At 34.5% G+C, this 8,237-nt stretch overlaps 1 protein-coding gene across 1 annotated transcript in view; it reads left to right on the top strand.

The window, feature by feature from the left end:
- The first annotated feature begins 220 nt into the window (after positions 1-220).
- The window catches only part of LOC125661822 (G-protein coupled receptor dmsr-1-like), a 35,851-nt gene continuing 27,834 nt past the window's right edge, over positions 221-8,237 (top strand). Inside the window, exon 1 of the mRNA XM_048893935.2 lies at positions 221-496. The gene's annotated coding sequence lies outside the window, so the exon portion shown is untranslated. The remainder of the gene's footprint in view (positions 497-8,237) is intronic.

Genomic DNA, 8,237 nt, shown 5'->3' with positions numbered 1-8,237 from the left:
TTACACAGCTATATTAACCCTCTTCACAGTTATAACAACATAGTCTAATTATACAGCGATAACACATCTAATTCATTGTGTATATTCCGCAAAAATGACAATTTTATTTATACGGAGAAGATGAGCCTGTGTATGTATTTCACGGCTATAACAATATTAGTTTACATATATGGCGATAATAAGCCTATATGTGCATGTCACAGCCAGAACGGCGTAAGTTGATAGCTCCACTGAGATGATCGTGGTATATTGACCGTGATATCGGGTTGGGGAGACGCGCAGTGCTGGTGCGCTCTTCATTAACTTAGAATCTCCGAAAGCGACAGAGATAAATGAGTGAGAAGGTTAACGAGTGGATTATGATGCGCAGCGTAATTAACCCCATTGATGGGTTTCCTGACCTTGTGAAATACCTGTCCCCATCGTTACTAACATTTTTCAATATGTTCTGATCAAAAGAGTGCGGACACCTGGAAAAGAGGCTGGTGTAGATAAGGTAAGACAAATTGGAAGGGGGGATATGTGTCCTCGGCATAGCGCAGACCAGACTGGTCAGTATACATATGTGATTATATATAACTGGAGAAATATCGGTACTGGGTGTTCAAATTCGCCTCAAATAGTCTCACTTCATTCCTTCTTCTCATTCATATTCTGTCATTCAGTATGCACACACTCCTTCTCAGGCTAAGTTTAAAAGTCTGTGATTGATTTCCAATCTTCTTGTGTAAAGAAAATGTAATGCTGGTATTAAAATTCCATTGTGTTGTAGACCCTGGATGGTGAATTTTACAATGATCTCGTCTAATGATTTTTGAGCGATATTAGTGTAGAGAAATTAGGATTCATGGACATGTATCAGACTGATTCTAATGTAATATCACCCAACTCAACAAGACCATGAACTTGGTGAACGTCGCCATGCAGGGTCTATAACGACACGATGAAATTTCAGTACCAGCAATATATTTTCTGTTTTCTTTAAAAGACGATTGAAAATCAATAACTTCAAAGTTTTAACAGCGCGGATTTTTTCCCCCCATCAATACCTTGAAGACTAATTTTTCAAACAATGAAAATCACTGAGGATCACTTTACTTTACAAACACAACTGAATCCTGAGCATCTCTCGTTTAGAACTTCCGTTTTGTTTGTGGGGATAGATGAAAAAGATTAGTGAACATTATTCTAAAAGGTGCTCTATTTGAGGTATCATCCTAGACACCCGTCTCTCATTTCCGGTCCCAAGGAATTCTTTTGATGATGCATATTTTTTTAAAGTGATAAAAAGACTCAATAGTTTAATAGGAGGTTAAGGTCGTCTGTCAGACATAAAAATAACCTGGCCTGGGTTTCTTGAACAAATCTCAAACTTCAGTTTCAGTTGTTTTCTTTTACATTTGAGCAGTCGAAATCTCAGACTTAAATCCATGTTTCGACTTAATTAATTTTATTATTGGAGTAGATTCAGTAAATTTCGTTATAGGAATACAGAAGATAGGTATATGGGTGTCTAAATTTTACTTTAGGAGTGAAGTGGCTAATTTCTAATGGGGATTCAGTCCAGCGGCAGAAAACAGAATGTAGATATTACTACAGCAACACGGGGACAGGTTGTACAATAGTGGGAATAAGGCGAACAGATTGCATGATAGGTTTGCATTTAGAATTTCGGGGTTAAATCTCAGAAAGTGAGTACAAAATAATTAGATTAAATAACAACTTAAATTTCCATACCCATGAAATATAATTATTTTCATTTCTAGAGAAATATCTGTCTACTGCTTTCAGAATTTCATGATAAGTGAACGACAGCGATTTCATCCTATTAACTTCAATGCATGTAATTTAGTCATGCTATTCGTCTTTCTTAAACCCCGCATATGTATGACAGAAAAACAAAGCGACAAAACAAGATAGGATTAACAAACGATACGTCATGAAAATCGTATTAAAATCGCAGCGGGCCAATATCTGCGGATGACGACAAATGAGAGTTGGTATTGGAATCTGAGGTGATTTATAATCCTAATATCATAAAATATAGACCCAGATGGGGATTCTCAGAGGTACACTCCAAGGGTGTCGGAGATGAGCCAGCCTCAAGAAATGATTAAAAACTGAAATTGCAGAAGAGGATTGCAAATGCATATTTTATCAAGTTCTTGGCTTCGTCTTGAAGTCTGGTGGGCACAGGTCGAGAGCAGGGTAACTTTTGGCTAACAAACATCCATTGATAATTAATTATATCCGGTCTTTTGGGATATGTAAAAAGAGAAAACAAAAATACATTATACTTTATTTTCATTTCTTGACCATTGATTCAAGCTATGGTTTCAAGCAAAACTCATGAGATGTGAAATCTGAAATACTGCAGTTTTAAAACTAGCCGGAAGTAAACGGTGCCGATACAGAGATTTATTTTCTAAGAAGCTTGTTATATGATTCTCTGTCAAACGAATCAGTTAACGGGGCGACATACATTCAGTTAATATAATGATTTCCTTTTCTGATTGCTTTGCTTTTTGCCAATAAATGGAATTATATATATAGTCACGCTATGCGTACGTCGAGTCCATCCTACCGTTTGTAATGGTATGCCGACTTACTAATAAACATGACATTAGGAGGAAATTCCTCCGTTTATAATGCGATTGTTAAGATGACCAGTAAGTCGTTACACGTTTAAAAATGGTCAGTGACCAGCCGATGATCCATGTTTGTTCAGCTTTTTAATGAAACCGATATTGACTTTCTGAGCATGGCATCATCATCAGCCATCATTTCAATGTAGTATTAGCTGCTTTAGTGTCAAATCTTGTCTAAAGTTCCACGCATGGACTGTTGCCATAGTATCTCAGTAAAGAATTTGTCATTTTACATTCAGGGTGGGGATTCATCAACGTCATAATTACATGTATATACATGTATAAGCCTTTTCGGCTTAAATATGAAATTTTCAACCTATCACTTCTTTTCTATATTTTGCCTATATTAAGGACTTATTATCTATCTATCTATCTATCTATCTATATCTATATATATATATATATATATATATATATATGAAAGGTGAATATAACGAACAGTGATCAATTTCGTAACTCCTATAAGCAATACAAAATAGATAGTTGGGCAAACACGGACCCCTGGACACACGAGAGGTGGGGATATATAATTCTGTAATATTGTGTGTATCTGTACATGATTGTTGCTCAGACTGTGAAACGCTTTTACTAGATAGGTTCAAATGCAATCAGTAATTTCTATTGCTGGTGGCGAGCACGCCTGGCGAAGTACAATGGATATTTGAATTGATGCAAATAGTGAAGAGAAATTTCTTTATCAATGGAATCGACATAGCAATATATGCAGTAGGTAGATTTAATTATTGAGAAATATGCTATTTTTAGGTCAGCTGAGTAAACTCAGGTGACCTATTGCAATTGGTTGTCGTCAGTCGTCGTGCGTTAACAATTGAACATATTTAAGTTCTTGATAACTACCATTCCAATTCTTTTCAAATTTGGTATGAAGTATTTTTGGGACAAGGGGGACATGAATTATAAATTTCAGGACTCCTGCAATCCTGTGGCCCTAGGGGTGGGGCAAATACTGCCCAAAATTGACCAATTTTCAAAAATCTTCTTCTCTAGAACCGCACACGTATAAGAAAAACTAAATGCATAGTGATGTAGAGCAGGAAGGCCTCTACCAAAATTATAAATTTCATGATCCCCGGGGTAGGGGTTTTGACCCCAGGGCTGGGACGAATTTAATATATAGTGTTTATGTGTAAAACACTTAAATAACATCTTCTTTGGTGCTATTGATATTAAATTAAAACTAAATGGATACTTAGAAAGCGAAGGTAGTCATTTACGAAAATTGTAAATTTGATGATCCCAGGGTTAAGGGTTTTGGTATTAGGGTGAGGGCAAATTGGTAAGTTATTAAATGTATGAACAATAAAAATTTTGAACTTCTTGTTAACTACCATTCCAATTCTTCTCAAATTTGGTATGAAGCATCTTTGAAACAAGGGGGACATAAATTGTAAATTTCAGGACTCCTGCACATCTGGGGCCTTAGGGGCGGGGAAAAACTGCCCAAAGTTGACAAATTTTCAAAAACCTTCTTTTCTAGAACCGCACATGTATAAGAAAAACCTAAATGCATAGTGATGTAGAGCAGGAAGGCCTCTACCAAAATTGTAAATTTCATGATCCCCAGGGTAGGGATTTTGACCCCAGGGCGTGGCTAAATTTAGTATATAGTGTTTATGTGTAAAACACTTAGATAACATCTTTAGTGCTATTGATACTAATTTGAAACTAAATGGATATTTAGAAAGAACAGGTAATCCTTTTCGAAAATTGTAAATTTGATGATCTCAGGGGTAGGGGTTCTGACCCCAGGGTGGGGCCAAACTTAGTATATATTATTCATGTGTTTGCTGATACTGTATATGCATACATAGGAATAGCAGAAAAAGATGTACAAAAATGGTGAATTTTACAACCCAGGGTTTTGACTCTAGGATGGGTCCAAATTAGTCATGTCTTTTAATGTTAATACATGTATATCTATTATATTATTTAAAGCCACCTTTTATCAGTATATGCACTTTTGAGGGCATTGAAGTTTTAAGAACACGTCTTGTTTTATATTGTTGCTGAACATTAAAATTTAGTTTAGATATTCAGAACAGGAAATTTTTTCTCGATTTCATAGCCCTTGGGAGTAGTGAAACCTTTTCACTAGTACTCTGGTGACCAATAAGGCCTGTGGGTCTCTTGTTAACTTTAACGAAAACTTCAATATTCAAAATGTAGCATTTTTTATTTTAACAATCAAAAACACAAATTATTTACGTTTAAAGTAGGGGTCTAGTAGCGTGACGTCATGTCCAGATCGAACTCCGGTATTGTTTCATGTACTATTATTATTGGGTGGATTTATATTGTTTATACATTTACTTGGATGTTTTGTTTTAATTTAGTAAAATGAATACAATAATACTTCATCACCTATATTTAAGTAGACTATGACTCCAATCTTCTTTCCATTTTTTATCATCTAATTCACACATAAAACCAGAGGTACATATTTGTTTTAACTGATATACAGGGGTATTACATGTTAAAATTATCTGTAAATTAATTTTAAAAAAATTCATGATATGCAATCATGCACTTGTGGAATTAAATAAAACAATTCTGCACTTGTTATATATTTGTTATCTTGTTATATATTTGTTATCTTCTATTATGTGAAAATCATCTTCAAAATGGCTATTTTGGCCAAAAAATGTAAATATAAATTGAGATGCTGTGAAAATATTATGCTGAGAAAGGGCAGATTTTTTAAATGTATTTTAAGAAGCATTCATATATGAACATAATATGTGAGTTTGAATGAAAAATCACAAGTCAAATTTTTAAAATATTCATATTGGTGGTGTTGCAGTGCCGTATTTTTGACTACAGAGGACCTGCATTGAGTTCAATTTTGTACCACCATTACTAAAAAAACTTGAAACTATGTTAAAATTTAACTTTTAATTATTTAGTTAGACATATTTATTTCATATTTGAGGAAAACATTGCAGCGTCATATCTCAAACAAAATTTTATGGACATATTCTAGGACTTCTTCAATGAATTCTGATATTTCCGTTTGACAAATGGGGGTACACATAATAAAAATACCATAATTTACTCATTATACTGACAACCCCCCATTTTTTTGTTTTTATCATACCCTCAAATGAACAATCTAAGTATTTAAATTCAAATTTTTGAGAAATCACAAGTAGATCCAGGACTAGGGACCTACCTTAACAGTGTTTTAACGATGCTAATTTTACGCTATTTCGATGTGTTATATCTTTCTGTTGAAAAAGTAATAATGCGAATATTTTAGGTTTCACCGATTATATAATTTCCCCATGTTGCCAATCGTTACATAATCCCACAATGCAGATAAACATCTATTTCTTAAATATTATATGCTACATTTAAGTATTGATTTCTGCACGGTATTATACAGTATTACTCGTGTGTGTTTTATCACTAATATACCACAATGATCCACAACAGAAAGTTTATTACACTTGCGGGAACAAGACGTGTCAAGTTTGTTATAAGTGGGAACTAGACTCTGTGTACAGAGTATGTGAAATGAGACTGGTCCCCCACTTCTACTTAATTAAGAAATGATGCACTCAGAAGAAACCGTGTTGGAGATATATTTTTTTAAAAACTCGATCTCGAGATTTGGGTGGAAAATAAAAAGAAAAGATCGAAGGTATGACTTGGTACAATATTAAAAAAAAATCTTCCAGATTCTTTGATATAAGAAATTTAAGGGGGGTATTAAAATTTTGAGGGAGGATAAACTTTGCTCTTTTCATTATACCGAAACGACTAATGTGTATATCTTTATCAATTCCATGACAAGTTGCACGCATTTCTCACACTTAAATGCTTGTGAGACTAGGTGTCTACCAGAGAATGGGTTGGTTAATTTTCTAAGATACACAGTAGTTAAATATTCCATTTTGGTTGGATTAAAAATTATTAACAGGTATTTTAGGGGGGTCCGCTCATTAGTTTTGTATTTTTACATCACAACATCACTAACTGTTTAGTTTTTTATTTATCCGACGTTAACCATAATATGCTGATATCATACGGGATAATTTATCTAATAACATGATGGAGAAAATTGAAAACATAAATTTGGAAGCCGCAGGATAGTTACTGGTGCAAACTAATTGGCCTCCAGATCTGTATTATATAAAGATTCAGGATGGGGGACACTTGCTAAGCGTCGAGAAAAGCATCGACAAAATAAATTACACAAATATATCACAAGTCTCCCAGTTAACAAACATTATTCATGAAAGCACAAACCACACTTGCAATACTTGGCAAACCAATTCGCTAAAAGAAATCCAAACAAGAACACAATTATTACTATAACTCATTTTTCCCGAGCAGAATACGACTTTGGAATAAATTACCCCAATCAGTACAAAACAACCCATCGTTACAGTCTTTCAAACCCTTTTTGAATACTGACCTCTTCAAGACACCAAACTATTTTTATATTGGTACAAGAACTAATCAGATACGTCATACTAAACTAAGAGTGGGGTGTAACAATCTGAAGTAGGAAAGTTGTAATCGAAAAATACCATTGTAATTGAGTGTAATTATTTACACAAATTTTCAATAAATTGGAAGTTATTCTTAATTTAACAGTTTTCCAATTACAATTAATTGTAATTTAATTGCATTGCAAAATTACCGTGGTACATAGGTGTCCTATAAAAATTGATCTAGTTCTTTAAAGTCTTAAATCTAGGATACAATTGATCAGAAATGTTCCTTGAGACAAGGACTTTTGGACCAAGGTCTTTCAAGGTCATTTTGGAAAGGTCAAGGTCACTCAGAACATAAACGTTCCTTATTTCAACAGGTTTTTTTAATATAAAAGTTCCTATCTCCTAAACCTTTTTCAGAAATTGATCACAAATATTCCTTGAGACAGGGACTTTTGGACCTAGGTCATTTAGGAAAAGGCCAAGGTCACTCATTTTGGAAAGGTCAAGGTCATGCAGAGCACATACCTTATATAAGGATGATGCCTTATTTGAACATGTATTGATCATATATCACACAAATAAGTAATAGGGAAACGGTTTTCAGACAAAGGTCACTCGAGGTCATTTTGGAAAGGTCAATGTCACTCAACATATATCTTATCTATGTAAAAGAAACCTATATTTCAACAGTTATTGATCATTGTGCAAGTCATTCATCATATGAAATAGTTCATTGGGTGAGCATCCATCTGATATTCTTGTATTTTGAAGTAAAGTGTGGAGGTAATTGTGGACAGATGTGAGGGGAGGTGGAGTCTTTCACATTTTTCAAACTGTTGTTAATAGATTTGTCCTGTAAAGGTCCTGTTTTCATTTTAAAAATCCTAGTTTTGTCTATTTTCGGGAGGGGGGGGTGTCCTATTTTTCCTATATTTTTGAAGCCAAAAGTTGCTATGACCCATGAATTTCATCTAATTCCCATTCAGACTTTGAACCTACATCTATTTCGCAGAAACCATTTCGAGTGCCTTCATGGCCGAATGGTTAGAGCATCGCCCTCAAAATCACATGGCCCCTCTCACCTCTGTCGGCGCGGGTTCGAATTCCGCTCGCGCCGGTAAATGAG

The sequence above is a fragment of the Ostrea edulis genome, chromosome 1 (assembly GCF_947568905.1).
Source record: "Ostrea edulis chromosome 1, xbOstEdul1.1, whole genome shotgun sequence".
In the NCBI taxonomy this organism is placed as follows: Eukaryota; Metazoa; Mollusca; class Bivalvia; order Ostreida; family Ostreidae; genus Ostrea; species Ostrea edulis.
Note: the sequence above shows the minus strand (reverse complement) of the source record. Positions and strands in the feature narration are given on the sequence as shown.